This window comes from Triticum dicoccoides, chromosome 6B, assembly GCF_002162155.2.
Source record: "Triticum dicoccoides isolate Atlit2015 ecotype Zavitan chromosome 6B, WEW_v2.0, whole genome shotgun sequence".
Taxonomy (NCBI): Eukaryota; Viridiplantae; Streptophyta; class Magnoliopsida; order Poales; family Poaceae; genus Triticum; species Triticum dicoccoides.
In genome coordinates, this window is record NC_041391.1 from 210,972,632 (window position 1) to 210,993,497 (window position 20,866).

Below are 20,866 nucleotides of genomic sequence, written 5' to 3' on the forward strand. Positions count from 1 at the left end.
GACACGACACCCCGATCCCGCCTCGACACCCCGACACAGCACCCCGACCCCTGACACGACACCCAGAGACCGCCTCAACACCCTGACACAACACCACCGACACCCCGAGCCCCCGACCCCCGACAGCTCGAGACCCCGACACGGCACCCCTGACCCCGTCATCCTCCCGAAAAAGGTGCTCTTCGGCCTTCCAGAGGCCGACGGGGTCATATATTTGTGAATTATGAGTTAGGTCAGGTATTCAATTATTATTATGTAAATATATATATTATTAATTAGTTTATGTTATTAGGTATTCAGATTTTTTTATGTTCATGATGATGATACACACTTAATTTTTTTATTATGTTTATGTTATACTAATTTAGTTTACTCTTTGTCATTGCACATGTTGACAGATGGTGGGCTTGGGTGGACAGTGCTTCGATCCTCCTTCCTCGACGCGTGCTAGGAGGGTTCTTGTTATTCCACCCCAGCACCTTTGTAGAGCACTGGTGGATGGCATGCAGACACCCCCAGCACCTTTGGCGGGCGCTTCTTCTTAGGCTGGGAGAGGTCGGGGGAAGAAGAGAGGTGCATGTAGAGGTGGATGTGGCGCTGGGAGAGGTATCACCGCCACCCCTGATACGTCTCCAATGTATCTATAATTTTTGATGTATTCATGCCATGTTTATAATATTTCTACATGATTTTGGTATGATTTGGTTAGAACTAACCCGGACTATGTTGTTTTCAGCAGAACTACCGTGGTGTTATTTTTGTGCAGAAATAGAAGTTCTCGGAATACGCTGAAAATCAACAGAGATTGTTTTGGAAAATATAAAAAATACAGGAACGAAAAGTTATCGGAGGGGAGTCACATGGGTCCCACAAGGGTGGAGGGTGCCCCCACCCCCTGGGCGCGCCCCTGTGCCTCATGGACTCTCCGTGGGGCCCCCTGACATGAGATCGACGCCAACCCTCCTATAAATCCCCAAACTTCCAGAAAGAAACCTAGATCGGGAGTTCCGCTGCCGCAAGCCTCTGTAGCCACCAAAAACCAATAGGAACCCTATTCCGGTACCCTGTCGGAGGGGAATCCATTCACCGGTGGCCATCTTCATCATCCCGGCGCTCTCCATGACGAGGAGGGAGTAGTTCACCCTCGGGGCTGAGGGTATGTACCAGTAGCTATGTGTTTGATCTCTCTCTCTCTCTCTCTCTCTCTCTCTCTCGTGTTCTTGATATGGCACGATCTTCATGTATCGCGAGCTTTGCTATTATAGTTGGATCTTATGATGTTTCTCCCGCTCTATCTCCTTGTGATGAATTGAGTTTTCCCTTTGAAGTTATCTCATGGGATTGAGTCTCTAAGGATTTGAGAACACTTGATGTATGTCTTGCGTGGGATACCCGTGGTGACAATGGAGTATTCTATTGGTCCACTTGATGTATGTTTTGGTGATCAACTTGCGGGTTCCATGACCTTGGGAATCTATGCATAGGGGTTGGCACATGTTTTCGTCTTGACTCTCTGGTAGAAACTTTGGGGCACTCTTTGAAGTTCTTTGTGTTGGTTTGAATAGATGAATCTAAGATTGTGTGATGCATATCGTATAATCATACTCACGGATACTTGAGGTGACATTGGAGTATCTAGGTGACATTAGGGTTTTGGTTGATTTGTGTCTTAAGGTGTTATTTTACTATGAACTCTAGGGTTGTTTGTGACACTTATAGGAATAGCCCAATGGATGGATCGGAAAGGATAAATTTGAGGTGGTTTCGTGCCCTACAATAATCTCTTCGTTTGTTTTCTGCTATTAGTGACTTTGGAGTGACTCTTTGTTGCATGTTGAGGGATAGTTATATGGTCCAATTATGTTATTATTGTTGAGAGAACTTGCACTAGTGAAAGTATGAACCCTAGGCCTTGTTTCGAAGCATTGCAATACCGTCTGTGCTCACTTTTACCATTAGTTACCTTGCTGTTTTTATATTTTCAGATTACAAAAAACTATATCTACCATCCATATTGCACTTGTATCACCATCTCTTCGCTGAACTAGTGCACCTATACAATCTACCATTGTATTGGGTGTGTTGGGGACACAAGAGACTCTTTGTTATTTGGTTGCAGGGTTGTCTGAGAGAGACCATATTCATCATATGCCTCCCACGGATTGATAAACCTTAGGTCATCCACTTGAGGGAAATTTGCTACTGTCCTACAAACCTCTGCACTTGGAGGCCCAACGACGTCTACAATAAGAAGGTTGTGTAGTAGACATCAACCCCCCACTGATTCTCTGGACCACCGGAGTGCTCCATCTCAGGTGGACCCGTCTCGGACTCCGATCCACGAGCCTCGAGTCGATGAGCCTCTGGTCGCCGAGCCTACGTTCGACAAGACTTGGGTCCCAGAGTCTTCCTCCCAGGAGACTCAGGTCGCAGAGTCGTCGTCCCACGTGACTCCGAAGACTAGCGGCCATGCTGATGGTGTCGAGGAGACCTTTTCTAAGGTTAGCTACAGTGAGGGCACGCTGGTTGAGGAGGGCAAGAAGGTCTACCAGCATGATGGTACTAAGCTCCCATCTGTGTCGGCGACCCGTGACCAGAGGTGGTTGATTCAGCCTAACGGGGAGAAGTAAGTGCATCTACTCTTTTTTAACCTTTTGCCTTCATGTTTCTTCAAATTAATATCTAATGTGTTGGCCTTATCATACTGCAGGGGTTGGATACACGCAGATGGTGCCCGCAGGCCCAACCAGCTCCTTGGTACTCTTTGCCGGCACCACTTCCCGGGGTGGGTCACGTTGCCCGGTGAGGGTGAGCTTCCACAGTTAGCACTGACCTGGGAGCTGTACGAGGCCGCCCCGGCCCCGCCAGGGGAGATGGTCGACGGTGTCGTGTCCGATACGGTGGCCGACATTGTGAGGCGGCGGTTTTGGGTAATTTCTCCTTTACAGAATTAAAAATCAACAATACCTAGTGATTGTACTAATGATCAGTGTTGTCTTGTTAGATTGCAGACCTTTTACAGGTGTCTTGAGGAACACGAGGCAAACGCGGCTATGGTTCTCGAAGCCGAGTGCAAACACCTACTTCAGAACTTACGGCACGAGGCTCAGGTGCAGGTTGTTCGAGACTACTATGCCTCGACTAACATCAGGAGGCAGAAGAAGAAGTGTTGCGGCAATTATCTGAGTAAGGACAAGTACATGAAGGTAATTACCTATTCTTAAGGCCTTGTACTTAGTTTCCTTGATTTGATTCGTAGGCGTAGTACTGAAATTTCTCTTTGTCTAACTTAGTGCCCCCGAGATGGTGTGTGGATAAGATGGACTATTGGGAGAGGTTGGTGGATGAGTGGTGCTCTCCCCAATGGCTAGCCGTCCACAACAAGGCCAGGGACAAGCATGCCCAGATGCAAGGTGTGCCACACCATCAAGGGAGCTCCAACCTATTTTAGTACGGGGATCACTGGGTATGTGGTTCGAGCCCTTAATGATTCATGCAATTTCATTTTTCATGCTAGCTTCAACCCTTTAATTACTAATTTACCTTGTTCGAGCCCTACAACAAGAAGCAGGTGCCACCGTTGTACGACCTCTATGCCATGGCCCATAGTGCTCCGTTCAATAAGGCCAAGGCATTCTCAGAGGATGACCTTGATCATCCAGAGAGCTTCACCAACATCTCCTCACATGACAAGCTCATGAGGTACAGAGACTGGGGGAAGAAGATGAAAGGTCAGGACTTCAACCCAAGCCAGAGTCCTTTTGATCCTGAGCTTGTGATGCTATCTGGTGATGTGAGGAGACATGGCTTGGTAGCCATTGGGGATGGACTGATACGTTGTCCTAGAAGTCTCCCAGAGATTAAGAAGCACCAGACGAGGTCTCTTCCTGAGATGAGGCCTCGACCATGGCCAATGGAGCTCACCGTCAAGGCTAGGGCCCAGGAGCTCCTGCGGAGGCAACCAGGCAGGCGGCACAGAGGGAGAGGCAGTTGGAGGAGAGGACGGCTAATCTATTGGAGGTGGAGAGGAACCAGAATGACGCGGGTCACCGGGCCCTATACGAGCTCCTCGTGGTAAGTTTCTCCCGCATACTAGCCAAATCATGCACATAATGTTTGTTTCATTACAAACTAATATGACTGACTCGTGAAAACAAAATGTGCAGTCCATGTGCGAGAAAATCGGCCAGGCCCATCCGCTGATGCCCCAGATTGGTATAGCGGACACGGTGAGTTTCATTTGAATGGTCATTAGTCACTAGTATTCACATTTCAGTTGCATCATGCTAACTAAACATTGCAAGTTATCTTTGGTGTAGCACGCCTCCCAAAAAGGATCGGTCGATCCTTCTCTGTCTGGCGGTGGCGCAACCCCGACCGGTCCTTCACCTCCCTGATGATGGTAAGTTTTCCAAAGTGTTTTGCTTAACAAATGCATACTTAGCTTAAGAAATGACCTATACTTAGTTTATTTTCCTCGAAAATGACAGAATAACCTTACTTACCTCCAAAATGACATATTCTACGTAGGATAGCTATAAAATGACCTATACTTAGCATTTTTTCCCCCAAAGTGACTTGATATGCTTTGTTAGCTAGAAAATGGCATAACTACCTAGGATAGCTCAATAATGATCTATAGCTAGCTTAGCGTGTTCATTTATGACATAATTAGCTCACTTAGGTAAAAAATGGCATAACAACCTAGGCTAGCTCAATAATGATCTATAATTAGCTTAGCTACTTCATTTATGACATAATTAGCGCATTTAGGTAAAAAATGGCATAATAACCTTGGTTTAGCTCCAAAATGACCTATACTTGGCTTATTTTCCTCAAAAATGACATATAACCTTACTTAGCTCCGGATTGACATACTTTACCTAGGATAGCTATAAAATGACCAATACTTGGCCTTTTTTCCTCCTAAATGACTTAATATGCTTAGTTAGCTGAAAAATGTCATTACTACCTAGGACTAGGATAGCTAAATAATGATCTATACTTAGCTTACCTAGTTCATTTATGACATAATTAGCTTACTTAGGTAAAAAATGGCATAATTACCATGGTTTAGCTCCAAACTATAATATAATTAGTTTATTTTTCCTCCAAAATGACAAAATAACCTTACCTATCTCCAAAATGACTGATTTTTTACTAGGATAGCTCTAAAATGACCTACACTTACCATTTTGTCCTCCAAAATAAATAAATATGCTTAGTTAGCTCAAAAATGGCATAACTACCTATGTTAGCTCCAAAATGACCTATTTACCTAGCTTAGCTCTAAAATGACCTACACAGTTAGCATTTTTACCTACCTTTGCTAAAAATGGCTTTTTTACCTACCTTAGTTAGTCTTCTTCTTTTTCTTCCTTTTCGTCTAGCTAGTCTTCTTCTTCTTTCATCTTTCCTAATTTGCATATTTGCTTGAGATGAGGAAGCTTTCATTGATGGAAACTTGTTGCAAACTTTTACTTGTGCTTGTCCTTCTTTTTGTTTATGGAAACTTGTTGCAAACTTGTTGGATATGTATGTATGGAAATGTTGTTGGAAACTTGTATATGTTCATGTTGTTGGAAACTTGTATATGTTGTTGGAAACTTATTGATGGTATGATTGTTGTAATTATTTTGAAATGTGTATATATATGTGTGTGAAATTCTAGCAAATTGAATGAATTTAGGAAAAAACGGGAAAAATAGGGGCTATATAGCCACTTTGCCGTCTGCTGGTAGACGACAAAGGTCTTTGTCGTCTGCTAGCAGACGACAAAGCTGCCACATGGTAGCTACATGTACAACCTGGGGTGTACTAGGCTGGCCTATTTGGCAGATTTGTCGTCAGCCAGCAGACGACAAAGGCCTTTGCATCTTTGTCGTCCGCTGGCTGATGGCAATGATGCAAAGGCCTTTGCCGTCTGCTGGCTGACGGCAAAGCACACCATTAACCACTTAACGGACATGAACTGCCACATGTGCCATCCAGGCTCTTTGCCGTCTGTCAGCAGATGGCAAAGCCCTTTGCATCTTTGCCATCCGCCAGCAGACGGCAAAGAGGCCTTTGCTATAGCCTATTCAGCCGGACCTGTTGCCATCTGCTGGTTGACGGCAAAGGTCTTTGCCATCAGCCTGGCATGCCTTTGCCGTCAGCCATGGCTGACGGTAAAGTGCCTGATTCTTGTAGTGGAAGCACCATGGTCATGATAGAGAGTCTCCTATTTTGTCACTTTCATATACTAGTGGGAATTTTTCATTATAGAACTTGGCTTGTATATTCCAATGATGGGCTTCCTCAAATCGCCCTAGGTCTTCATGAGCAAGCAAGTTGGATGCACACCCACTTAGTTTTTTTCTTTTTGATCTTTCATAAACTTATAGCTCTAGTGCATCCGTTGCATGGCAATCCCTACTCACTCACATTGATATCTATTGATGGGCATCTCCATAGCCCGTTGATATGCCTAGTTGATGTGAGACTATCTCCCTATTTTTCTCTTCTCCACAACCACCATATCCTATTCCACCTATAGTGCTATGTACATGGCTCATGCTCATGTATTGCGTGAAAGTTGAAAGAGTTTGAGATTACTAAAGTATGAAACAATTGCTTGGCTGAAATCGGGGTTGTGCATGATTTGAATATTTTGTGTGATGAAGATGGAGCATAGCCAGACTATATGATTTTGTAGGGATAAGCTTTCTTTGGCCATATTATTTTCAGAAGACATAATTGCCTTGTTAGTATGCTTGAAGTATTATTGTTTTTATGTCGATATTAAACTTTTGTTTTGAATCTTATGGATCCAAACATTCATGTTGCAATAAAGAAAACTACATTGATAAATATGTTAGGTAGCATTCCACATAAAAATTCTGTTTTTATCATTTACCTACTTGAGGACGAGCACGAATTAAACTTGTGGGTGCTTGATACGTCTCGAACGTACCTATAATTTTTGAATTGTCCATGCTATTATATTATCTGTTTTGGATGTTTTATATGCATTAATATGCTATTTTGTATTATTTTGGGGACTAACCTATTAACCTAGAGCCTAGTGACAGTTCCTATTTTTTCCTTGTTTTTGAGTTTCGCAGAAAAGGAATAGAATACCAAACGGAGTCCAAACGGAATGAAACCTTCGTGATGATTTTTCTTGGATCAGAAGACAACCAGAAGACTTGGAGATGAATTCGGAGGAGCCACGGGGCAGCCACAAGCATGGAGGGTGCGCCTAGGGGGTAGGGCGCGCCCCCACCCTTGTGGATCCCCCATGACTCTCCTGACCTAATTCTTTCGCCTATATATTCCCATATATCCCAAAACCACCAGAGGCATCCAGGAAAACACTTTTCCACCGCCGCAACCTTCTGTACCCGTGAGATCCCATCTAGAGACCTTTTACGGCACCCTGCCGGAGGGGGGTTCGATCACGAAGGGCTTCTACATCAACTCTATTGCCCTTCCAATGAAGCATGAGTAGTTTACCTCAGACCTACGGGTCCATGGCTAGTAGCTAGATGGCTTCTTCTCTCTCTTTTCTTCTCAATACCATGTTCTCCTCAATGTTCTTGGAGATCTATTTGATGTAATCTTCTTTTGCAGTGTGTTTGCTGAGATCTGATGAATTGTGGATTTATGATCAGCTTATGTATGAATTTTATTTGGTTCTTCTCTGAATTCTTATATGCATGATTTGATATCTTTGCAAGTCTCTTCGAATTATCGGTTTAGTTTGGCCAACTAGATTGATCTTTCTTGCGATGGGAGAAGTGCTTAGCTTTGGGTTCAATCTTGCGGTGTCCTTTCCCAGTGACAGTAGGGGCAGCAAGGCACGTATTGTACTGTTGCCATCAAGGATAAAAAGACGGGGTTTATATCATATTGCTTGAGTTTATCCCTCTACATCATGTCATCTTGCTTAATGCATGTTGGATAGTGGTCGATGTGTGGAGTAATAGTAGTAGATGTAGAATTGTTTCGGTCTACTTGACACGGACGTGATGCCTATATTCATGATCATTGCCTTACATATCGTCATAACTTTGCGCTTTTCTATCAGTTGCTCGGCAGTAATTTGTTCACCCACCGTATTATTTGCTATCTTGAGAGAAGCCTCTAGTGAAACCAATGGTGTTGGGGAACGTTGTAGAAAATTAAAATTTAGGGTGATGATGGAGTCACGGCGAGCAAATTATAGAACTTGTAGATCGCGTGCGGAAGCGTTCAAGGGGATGGTGATGATGGGGTCGTACTCGCCGTGATTCAGATCACCGATGACCAAGTGCTGAACGGACAGCACCTCCGTGTTCAACACACGTACGGTACGGACGACGTCTCCTCCGTCTTGATCCAGCAAGGAGGAAGGAGAGGTTGAGGAAGACAGCTCCAACGGCAGCACGACGGCGTGGTGTTGGTGGAGAAGCAGCACTCCGACAGGGCTTCGCCAAGCACGTATGGAGGAGGAGAGGTGTTGGGGAGGGGAGGGGCTGCGCCTTGGCTTGTGTATGCAGCCCTCCCCTCACCCCTCTATTTATAGGGGAAGGGGCAAGGGGGGCCGGTCCCTCTAGATGGGATCTAGAGGGGGGGCGGCGGTCAGGGAGGGGGGACTTGCCCCCCCAAGCAAAGGGGGGCGCCCCCTCTAGGGTTCCCCCCCCCAACCCTAGGCGCATGGGCCCAGGGGGGCCCAGCCCTCCAGGGGCTGGCTCCTACCCCACGCAGCCCATGTGGCCCCCCGGGAGGGGTGGCACCTCCCGGTGGACCCCCGGAACCCTTCCGGTGGCCCCGGTACAATACCGATATGCCCCCGAAACTTTCCGGTGTCCGTTTGACAACTTCCCGTATATAAATCTTTACCTCCGGACCCTTCCGGAACTCCTCGTGATGTCCGGGATCTCATCCGGGACTCCGAACAACATTCGGTATTCACATACAAGTCTTCCTAATAACCCTAGCGTCACCGAACCTTAAGTGTGTAGACCCTACGGGTTCGGGAGACATGCACACATGACCGAGACGGCTCTCAGGTCAATAACCAACAGCGGGTTCTGGATACCCATGTTGGCTCCCACATGCTCCTCGATGATGTCATCGGATGAACCACGATGTCGAGGATTCAAGCAACCCCGTATACTATTCCCTTTGTCAGTCGGTACGTTACATGCCCGAGACTCGATCGTCGGTATCCCAATACCTCGTTCAGTCTCGTTACCGGCAAGTCACTTTACTCGTACCGTAATGCATGATCCCGTGACCAAGCACTTGGTCACTTTGAGCTCATTATGATGATGCATTACCGAGTGGGCCCAGAGATACCTCTCCATCATACGGAGTGACAAATCCCAGTCTCGATCCGTGTCAACCCAACAGACACTTTCGGAGATACCTGTAGTGTACCTTTATAGTCACCCAGTTACGTTGTGACGTTTGGTACACCCAAAGCACTCCTACGGTATCCGGGAGTTACACGATCTCATGGTCTAAGGAAGAGATACTTGACACTGAAAAAACTCTAGCAAAACGAACTACACGATCTTGTGCTATGCTTAGGATTGGGTCTTGTCCATCACATCATTCTCCTAATGATGTGATCCCGTTGTCAATGACATCCAATGTCCATAGTCAGGAAACCATGACTATCTGTTGACCAACGAGCTAGTCAACTAGAGGCTCACTAGGGACGTATTGTGGTCTATGTATTCACACATGTATTACGATTTCCGGATAATACAATTATAGCATGAATAAAAGACAATTATCATGAACAAGGAAATATAATAATAATGCTTTTATTATTGCCTCTAGGGCATATTTCCAACAGTCTCCCACTTGCACTAGAGTCAATAATCTAGTTACATTGTGATGAATCGAACACCCATAGAGTTCTGGTGTTGATCATGTTTTTCTCGCGAGAGAGGTTTAGTCAACGGATCTGCGACATTCAGATCCGTATGTACTTTGCAAATATCTATGTCTCCATCTTGAACATTTTCACAGATGGAGTTCAAACGACGCTTGATGTGCCTGGTCTTCTTGTGAAACCTGGGCTCCTTGGCAAGGGCAATAGCTCCAGTGTTGTCACAGAAGAGTTTGATCGGCCCCGACACATTGGGTATGACTCCTAGGTCGGTGATGAACTCCTTCACTCAAATAGCTTCATGCACTGCCTCCGAGGCTGCCATGTACTCCGCTTCACATGTAGATCCTGCCACGACGCTCTGCTTGCAGCTGCACCAGCTTACTGCTCCACCATTCAACATATACACATATCCGGTTTGTGACTTAGAGTCATCCAGATCTGTGTCGAAGCTAGCGTCGACGTAACCCTTTACGGCGAGCTCTTCGTCACCTCCATAAATGAGAAACATGTCCTTCGTCCTTTTCAGGTACTTTAGGATATTCTTGACCGCTGTCCAGTGTTCCTTGCCGGGATTACTTTGGTACCTTCCTACCAAACTTACGGCAAGGTTTACATCAGGTCTGGTACACAGCATGGCATACATAATAGATCCTATGGCTGAGGCATAGGGGATGACGCTCATCTCTTCTTTATCTTTTGCCGTGGTCGGGCATTGAGCCGAGCTCAATCTTACACCTTGCAATACAGGCAAGAACCCCTTCTTGGACTGATCCATTTTGAACTTCTTCAAAATCTTATCAAGGTATGTGCTTTGTGAAAGACCTATGAGGCGTCTCGATCTATCTCTATAGATCTTGATGCCTAATATATAAGCAGCTTCTCCAAGGTCCTTCATTGAAAAACACTTATTCAAGTAGGCCTTAATGCTGTCCAAGAATTCTATATCATTACCCATCAAAAGTATGTCATCTACATATAATATGAGAAATGCTACAGAGCTCCCACTCACTTTCTTGTAAATGCAGGCTTCTCCATAAGTCTGCATAAACCCAAACGTTTTGATCATTTCATCAAAGCGAATGTTCCAACTCCGAGATTCTTGCACCAGCCCATAAATGGATCACTGGAGCTAGCATACTTTGTTAGCATTCTTAGGATCGACAAAACCCTCCGGCTGCATCATATACAGTTCTTCCTTAAGATGCCCGTTAAGGAATGCCGTTTTGACGTCCATCTGCCATATCTCATAATCATAGTATGCGGCAATTGCTAACATGATTCGGACGGACTTAAGCTTCGCTACGGGAGAGAAAGTCTCATCGTAGTCAATCCCTTGAACTTGCCGATAACCCTTAGCGACAAGTCGAGCTTTATAGATGGTGACATTACCATCCACATCCGTCTTCTTCTTAAAGATCCATTTGTTTTCTATCGCTCGCCGATCATCGGGCAAGTCAGTCAAAGTCCATACTTTGTTTTCATACATGGATTCTATCTCGGATTTCATGGCTTCAAGCCATTTGTTGGAATCTGGGCCCGTCATCGCTTCTTCATAGTTCAAAGGTTCACCGTTGTCTAACAACATGGCTTCTAGGACAGGGTTGTCGTACCACTCTGGTGCGGAACGTGTCCTTGTGGACCTACGAAGTTTAGTAGCAACTTGATCAAAAGTACCTTGATCATCATCATTAATTTCCTCTCCAGTTGGAGTAGGCATTACAGGAACATTTTCCTGAGCTGCACTACTATCCTGTTCAAGAGGTAGTACTTCATCGAGTTCTACTTTCCTCCCACTTACTTCTTTCGAGAGAAACTCTTTTTCTAGAAAGGATCCGTTCTTGGCAACAAATATCTTGCCCTCGGATCTTAAGTAGAAGGTATACCCAATGGTTTCTTTAGGGTATCCTATGAAGACGCATTTTTCCGACTTGGGTTCGAGCTTTTTAGGTTGAAGTTTCTTGACATAAGCATCACATCCCCAAACTTTTAGAAACGACAGCTTAGGTTTCTTCCCAAACCATAATTCATACGGTGTCGTCTCAACGGATTTAGACGGTGCCCTATTTAAAGTGAATGTAGCTGTCTCTAGAGCGTATCCCCAAAATGATAGCGGTAAATCGGTAAGAGACATCATAGATCGCACCATATCCAATAGAGTGCGATTACGACGTTCGGACACACCGTTACGCTGAGGTGTTCCAGGCGGCGTGAGTTGTGAAACGATTCCACATTTTCCTAAGTGTGTACCAAATTCGTGACTTAAATATTCTCCTCCATGATCCGATCGTAAGAATTTTATCTTTCGGTCACGTTGATTCTCTACTTCATTCTGGAATTCCTTGAACTTTTCAAAGGTCTCAGATTTGTGTTTCATCAAGTAGACATACCCATATCTACTCAAGTCATCAGTGAGAGTGAGAACATAACGATATCCTCCGCGAGCCTCAACGCTCATTGGACCCCACACATCGGTATGTATGATTTCCAACAAGTTGGTTGCTTGCTCCGTTGTTCCGGAGAACGGAGTCTTGGTCATTTTTCCCATGAGGCATGGTTCGCATGTGTCAAATGATTCATAATCGAGAGACTCTAAAAGTCCATCAGCATGGAGCTTCTTCATGCACTTGACACCAATGTGACCAAGGCGGCAGTGCCACAAGTATGTGGGACTATCGTTATCAACTTTACATCTTTTGGTATTTATGCTATGAATATGTGTAACATTACGTTCGAGATTCATTAAGAATAAACCATTGACCATCGGAGCATGACCATAAAACATATCTCTCATATAAATAGAACATCCATTATTCTCGGATTTAAATGAGTAGCCATCTCGTATCAAACGAGATCCAGATACAATGTTCATGCTCAAACTTGGCACCAAATAACAATTATTAAGGTTCAAAACTAATCCCGTAGGTAAATGTAGAGGTAGCGTGCCGACGGCGATCACATCGACTCTGGAACCATTCCCGACGTGCATCATCACCTCGTCCTTCGCCAGTCTCCGCTTATTCTGCAGCTCCTGTTGTGAGTTACAAATATGAGCAACGGCACCGGTATCAAATACCCAGGAGTTACTACGAGTACTGGTAAGGTACACATCAATTACATGTATATCAAATATACCTTTGGTGTTGCCGGCCTTCTTATCTGCTAAGTATTTGGGGCAGTTCCGCTTCCAGTGACCCTTCCCCTTGCAATAAAAGCACTCAATCTCAGGCTTGGGTCCATTCTTTGACTTCTTCCCGGCAACTGGCTTACCGGGCGCGGCACCATCTTTGCCGTCCTTCTTGAAGTTCTCCTTACCCTTGCCCTTCTTGAACTTAGTGGTCTTATTGACCATCAACACTTGATGTTCTTTCTTGATTTCAACCTCTGCCGACTTCAGCATTGAAAATACTTCAGGAATGGTCTTCACCATCCCCTGCATATTGTAGTTCATCACGAAGCTCTTGTAGCTTGGTGGGAGAGACTGAAGGATTCTGTCAATGACCGCCTCATCCGGGAGGTTAATGTCCAGCTGGGACAGGCGGTTGTGCAACCCAGACATTTTGAGTATATGCTCACTGACAGAACTATTTTCCTCCATCTTACAACTATAGAACTTGTCGGAGACTTCATATCTCTCGACCCAGGCATGAGCTTGGAAAACTAGTTTCAGCTCCTCGAACATCTCATATGCTCCGTGTTGCTCAAAACGCTTTTGGAGCCCCGGTTCTAAGCTGTAAAGCATGCCGCACTGAACGAGGGAGTAATCATCAGCACGAGACTGCCAAGCATTCATAATGTCTTGGTTCTCTGGGACGGGAGCGTCACCTAGCAGTCCTTCTAGGACATATTGTTTCCTGGCAGCTATGAGGATGAAGCTCAGGTTCCGAACCCAGTCCGTATAGTTGCTGCTATCATTTTTCAGCTTGGTTTTCTCTAGGAACGCGTTGAAGTTCATGTTGACATGAGCGTTGGCCATTTGATCTACAAGACATATTTTGCAAAAGTTTTAGACTAAGTTCATGATAATTAAGTTCATCTAATCAAATTATTTAATGAACTCCCACTCAGATTTGACATCCCCCTAGTCATCTAAGTGTTACACGATCCAAGTCAACTAGGCCGTGTCCGATCATCACGTGAGACGGACTAGTCATCGTCGGTGAACATTCTCATGTTGATTGTATCTTCCATACGACTCGTGTTCGACCTTTCGGTCTTCGTGTTCCCAGGCCATGTCTGTACATGCTAGGCTCGTCAAGTTAACCCTAAGTGTTTTGCATGTGTAAAACTGTCTTACACCCGTTGTATGTGAATGTAAGGATCTATCACACCCGATCATCACGTGGTGCTTCGAAACGACGAACTTTAGCAACGGTGCACAGTTAGGGGAGAACACTTCTTGAAATTTTTTGTAAGGGATCATCTTATTTACTACCATCGTTCTAAGTAAACAAGATGCATAAACATAATAAACATCAGATGCAATTATATAATAGTGACATGATATGGCCAATATCATATAGCTCCTTCGATCTCCATCTTCGGGGCTCCATGATCATCTTCGTCACCGGCATGACACCATGATCTCCATCATCGTGTCCTCATGAAGTTGTCAAGCCAATGACTACTTCTACTTCTATGGCTAACGCGTTTATCAATAAAGTAAAGTAATTTACATGGCATTCTTCAATGACACGCAGGTCATACAAAAATAAAGACAACTCCTATGGCTCCTGCCGGTTGTCATACTCATCGACATGCAAGTCGTGATTCCTATTACAAGAACATGATCTCATACATCACAATATATCATTCATCATTCATCACAACTTCTAGCCATATCACATCACATGACAATTGCTGCAAAAACAAGTTAGACGTCCTCTAATTGTTGTTGCATCTTTTACGTGGCTGCAATTGGGTTCTAGCAAGAACGTTTTCATACCTACGAATAACCACAACGTGATCTTGTCAACTTCTATTTACCCTTCATAAGGACCCTTTTCATCGAATCCGCTTCAACTAAAGTGGGAAAGACAGACACCCGCCAGCCACCTTATGCAACTAGTGCATGTCAGTCGGTGGAACCGGTCTCACGTAAGCGTACGTGTAAGGTTGGTCCGGGCCGCTTCATCCCACAATACCGCTGAAGCAAGATTAGACTAGTAGCGGCAAGCAAGTTGGCAAGATCTACGCCCACAACAAAATTGTATTCTACTTGTGCAATAGAGAACTACGCATAGACCTAGCTCTGATACCACTGTTGGGGAACGTTGCAGAAAATTAAAAAATTTCCTATGGTTTCACCAAGATCCATCTATGAGTTCATCTAAGCAACGAGTCATGGGAGAGAGATTGCATCTACATACCACTTGTAGATCGCGTGCGGAAGCGTTCAAGGGGATGGTGATGATGGAGTCGTACTCGCCGTGATTCGGATCACCGATGACCAAGTGCTGAACGGACAGCACCTCCACGTTCAACACACGTACGGTACGGACGACGTCTCCTCCGTCTTGATCCAGCAAGGAGGAAGGAGAGGTTGAGGAAGACAGCTCCAACGGCAGCACGACGGCGTGGTGTTGGTGGAGAAGCAGCACTCCGACAGGGCTTCGCCAAGCACGTACGGAGGAGGAGAGGTGTTGGGGAGGGGAGGGGCTGCGCCTTGGCTTGTGTATGCAGCCCTCCCCTCAGCCCTCTATTTATAGGGGAAGGGGCAAGGGGGGCCGGTCCCTCTAGATGGGATCTAGAGGGGGGGCGGCGGCCAGGGAGGGGGCCTTGCCCCCAAGCAAAGGGGGGCACCCCCTCTAGGGTTCCCCCCCCCCAACCCTAGGCGCATGGGCCCAAGGGGGGGGGGCGCCCAGCCCTCCAGGGGCTGGCTCCTGCCCCACGCAGCCCATGTGGCCCCCGGGAGGGGTGGCCCCTCCCAGTGGACCCCCGGAACCCTTCCGGTGGCCCGGTACAATACCGATATGCCCCCGAAACTTTCCGGTGTCCGTTTGACAACTTCCCATATATAAATCTTTACCTCCGGACCCTTCCGGAACTCCTCGTGACGTCCGGGATCTCATCCGGGACTACGAACAACATTCGGTATTCACATACAAGTCTTCCTAATAACCCTAGCGTCACCGAACCTTAAGTGTGTAGACCCTACGGGTTTGGGAGACATGCAGACATGACCGAGACGGCTCTCAGGTCAAAAACCAACAGCGGGATCTGGATACCCATGTTGGCTCCCACACGCTCCTCGATGATGTCATCGGATGAACCACGATGTCGAGGATTCAAGCAACCCTCTATACTATTCCCTCTGTCAATCGGTACGTTACATGCCCGAGACTCGATCGTCGGTATCCCAATACCTCGTTCAGTCTTGTTACCGGCAAGTCACTTTACTCGTACCGTAATGCATGATCTCGTGACCAAGCACTTGGTCACTTTGAGCTCATTATGATGATGCATTACCGAGTGGGCCCAGAGATACCTCTCCGTCATACGGAGTGACAAATCCCAGTCTCGATCCGTGTCAACCCAACAGACACTTTCGGAGATACCTGTAGTGTACCTTTATAGTCACCCAGTTACGTTGTGACGTTTGGTACACCCAAAGCACTCCTACGGTATCCGGGAGTTACACGATCTCATGGTCTAAGGAAGAGATACTTGACATTCAAAAAACTCTAGCAAAACGAACTACACGATCTTGTGCTATGCTTAGGATTGGGTCTTGTCCATCACATCATTCTCCTAATGATGTGATCCCGTTGTCAATGACATCCAGTGTCCATAGTCAGGAAACCATGACTATCTGTTGACCAACGAGCTAGTCAACTCGAGGCTCACCAGGGACGTATTGTGGTCTATGTATTCATACATGTATTACGATTTCCGGATAATACAATTATAGCATGAATAAAAGACAATTATCATGAACAAGGAAATATAATAATAATGCTTTTATTATTGCCTCTAGGGCATATTTCCAACAAATGGCCCCGGGTCTATTTTCCATCATATTAGTTTCGGATCTTCTATTTTCCATCGTATTAATTTCTGATCTATAAACCAAAAAAAATATTTACTTTATCATTTATCTATCTCTATCAGATCTCACTTTTGCAAGTAACCATGAAGGAATTGACAATCCCTTTATCGCGTTGGGTGCAAGTTGTTTGATTGTTTGTGCAGGTATTCGGTGATTTGTGCGTTGTCTCCTACTGGATTCATACCTTGGTTCTAAAACTGAGGGAAATACTTATCTCTAGTTTGCTGCATCACCCTTTCCTCTTCAAGGGAAAAACCAACGCAAGCTCAAGAAGTAGCAGACGAAAGTGTGTAGAGGGGCGTTGCACACGGCTAAGAGATTGCCATGGTTATGTGTGGTGCCCCCTCCCACATATATATAAGTGGGGGGAGGGAGGAGCAACCAAGGAGGCGCCCCAAGTAGGCTGAATCCTACTTGGGGTCTCTACCAAGTGGCGCCCCCCTTTCCTTATTTCAGTGCGGGAGGAAGGAAAGTAGAAGTGGCTCCCCCTCCTTTCCTTTCTCTCCTGAGGAGGGAAAGGCAGGAGGGGCCACCCCTCCCCTTTCCTTCCCCTAGGGCTGGCCAGCCATGTAGAGGGGCCCGCCGGCCCCTTAGTGGGTTGGTTTGTCCCCTCCTTTGGCCCATTAAGCCCATACACTTACCGGGGTGTCCGGAGCCCCTTCCGGTGACCCGAAGACTACTCGGTGCAATACGAAACTATTGTAGTATCTGAATATCATCGTCCTATATATCAATCTTTACGTTCGGACCATCCCGGGGCACCTCGTCATGTCCGTGATCTCATCGGGGACTTTGAACAACATTCGGTCACCAAATCATATAACTCATATAACACTATATCGTCAACGAACGTTAAGTGTGCGGACCCTACGGGTTCGAGAACTATGTAGAAATGACTGAGACACCTCTCCGGTCAATAACCAATAGCGAAACCTGGTTGCCATATTTGCTCCTACATATTCTACGAATACCTTTATCAGTCGAACCTTATGACAACATATGTAATTCCCTTTGTCCATAGGTATGTTACTTGCCCGAGATTCGATCGTTGGTATCTTCATACCCAGTTCAATCTCGTTACCGGCAAGTCTCTTTACTCATTCCATAATACATCATCTTGTAACTAATTCCTTAGTCATTTGCTTGCAAGCTTATGATGTGTATTACTGAGAGGGCCCAGAGATACCTCTCCGATACTTGGAGTGACAAATCCTAATCTCGATCTATGCCAACTCAACAAACACCTTCGGAGATACCTGTAGAGCATCTTTATGATCACCCAGTTACCTTGTGATGTTTGATAGCACACAAGGTATTCCTCCGGTATCCGGGAGTTGCATAATCTCATAGTCAAAGGAATATGTATTTGACATGAAGAAAGCAATAGGAATAAACTGAACGATCAATATGCTAAGCTAACAGATGGGTCTTGTCCATCACATCATTCTCCTAATGATGTGATCCCATTATCAAATGACAATGCATGTCTATGGTTTGGAAACCTTAACCATCTTTGATCAACGAGCTAGTCTAGTAGAGGCTTACTAGGGATACGGTATTTGCTTATGCATTCACATATGTATTTAAGTTTCTAGTCAATACAATTCTAGCATGAATAACAAATCTTTATCATGATTAAGGAAATATAATAATAACCATTTTATTATTGCATCTAGGGCATATTTCCATCAATCTCCCACTTGCACTAGAGTCAGTAATCTAGTTCGCATCGCCATGTGATTAACACCCATAGTTCACATCGCCATGTGACCAACACCCAAAGAGTTTACTAGAGTCAATAATCTAGTTCACATCACCATGTGATTAACACCCAAAGAGTACTAAGGTGTGATCATGTTTTGCTTATGAGAGAATTTTAGCCAATGGGTCTGCCACATTCAGATCTGTATGTATTTTTGCAAATTTCTATGTCTACAATGCTTTATATGGAGCTACTCTAGCCAATTGCTCCCACTTTCAATATGCATGCAGATTGAGACTCAGAGTCATCTGAATCAGTGTGAAAGCTTGCATCAATGTAACCCTTTACAATGAACTCTTTATCACCTCTGTTACTGAGAAATATTTCCTTACTCCTCTTAGGTAACTAAGGATAATTTTGACCGTTGTCCAATGGTCTACTCATGCATCACTATTGTACCCCCTTGCCAAACTAATGGCAAGGTGCACAATAGGTCTAGTACACAACATTACATACTTTATAGAACCTATGGCTGAGGCATGGGGAATGACTTTCATTCTCTCTCTATCTTCTGCCGAGGTCGGGTTTTGAGTCTTAATCAACTTCACACCATGCAACACAGGCAAGAACCCTTTCTTTGACTGGTCTATTTTGAACTTCTTCAAAATTTTGCCAAGGTATGTACTTTGTGAAAGTCCTATTAAGCTTCTCGATCTATCCCTATAGATCTTGATGCCCAATATGTAAGTAAATTCACTGAGGTCATCTATTGAAAAATTCTTATTCAAGTATCCTTTTATGCTATCCAGAAATTCTATATCATTTCCAATCAACAATATGTCATCCACATATAATATCAGAAATGCTACAGAGCTCCCACTCACTTTCTTGTAAATACAGGCTTCATAGAAAATCTGTATAAAACCATATGCTTTGATCACCTCATCAAAGTGTATATTCCAGCTCCGAGATGCTTGCACCAGTCCATACATGGATTGCTAGAGCTTGCACACTTTGTTAGCACCTTTAGGATTAACAAAACCTTCTGGTTTCATCATATACAACTCTTCTTTAAGAAATCCATTGAGGAATGCAGTTTTGACATCCATTTGCCAGATTTCATAATTATAAAATGCGGCAATTGCTAACATGATTCGGACAGACTTAAGCATCACTACGGGTGAGAAAGTCTCATCGTAGTCAACTCCTTGAACTTGTCAAAAACCTTTTGCGACAAGTCGAGCTTTGTAGACAATAACATTACCATCAGTGTCAGTCTTCTTCTTGAAGATACATTTATTCACAACGGCTTGCCGATCATCGGTCAAGTCCACCAAAGTCCATACTTTGTTCTCATACATGGATCCTATCTCAGATTTCATGGCCTCGAGCCATTTATCAAATCTGGACTCATCACAGCTTCTTCATAGTTTGTAGGTTCGCCATGGTCTAATAACATAACTTCCAGCACAGGATTACCGTACCACTCTGGTGTGGATCGTGCTCTGGTTGACCTATGATGTTTAGTAGTAACTTGATCTGAAGCTTCATGATCAATATCATTTGCTTCCTTTCTAGTTGGTGTAGGCATCATGGGAACAGTTTTCTCTGATGTGCTACTTTACAATTTGAGAGAAGGTACATCTACGTCATCAAGTTCTACTTTCCTCCCACTCACTTCTTTCGAGAGAAACTCCTTCTCTAGAAAGAATACATTCTTAGCAACAAAGATCTTGCCTTCGGATCTATGGTAGAAGGTGTACCCAATAGTTTCTTTAGGGTATCCTATGAAGACGCATTTCTCCGCTTTTGGTTAGAGCTTATTAGGTTGAAGCCTTTTGACATAAGCATCGCATCCCAAAACTTTTAAGAAACGTAAGCTTAGGTTTCTTGCCAAACACAGTTCATACGGTGTCATCCCCAAACTTCCTGAAAATAGGATAAATTGCAATTGTTTGTTGACTGAGAGCATAGTTTGTTAGTTTTCAAGAAAGTTTATGGTCTATGCTTTAACATGTGAATAGCTTGTTACTTGATCATGAGAAGCTTTATGATATGAGCTACTGTTATCATATATAATGATGCTACAAAAAGTGATTGAAATTATCATTGATCAAACTTGTGCACTTGCTAGAATTCCACATCAAAAGTTCTGTTTTTATCATTTACCTACTCAAGGACGAGCAGGAATTAAGCTTGGGGATGCTTGATACGTCTCCAACGTATCTATAATTTTTTATTATTCCATGCTATT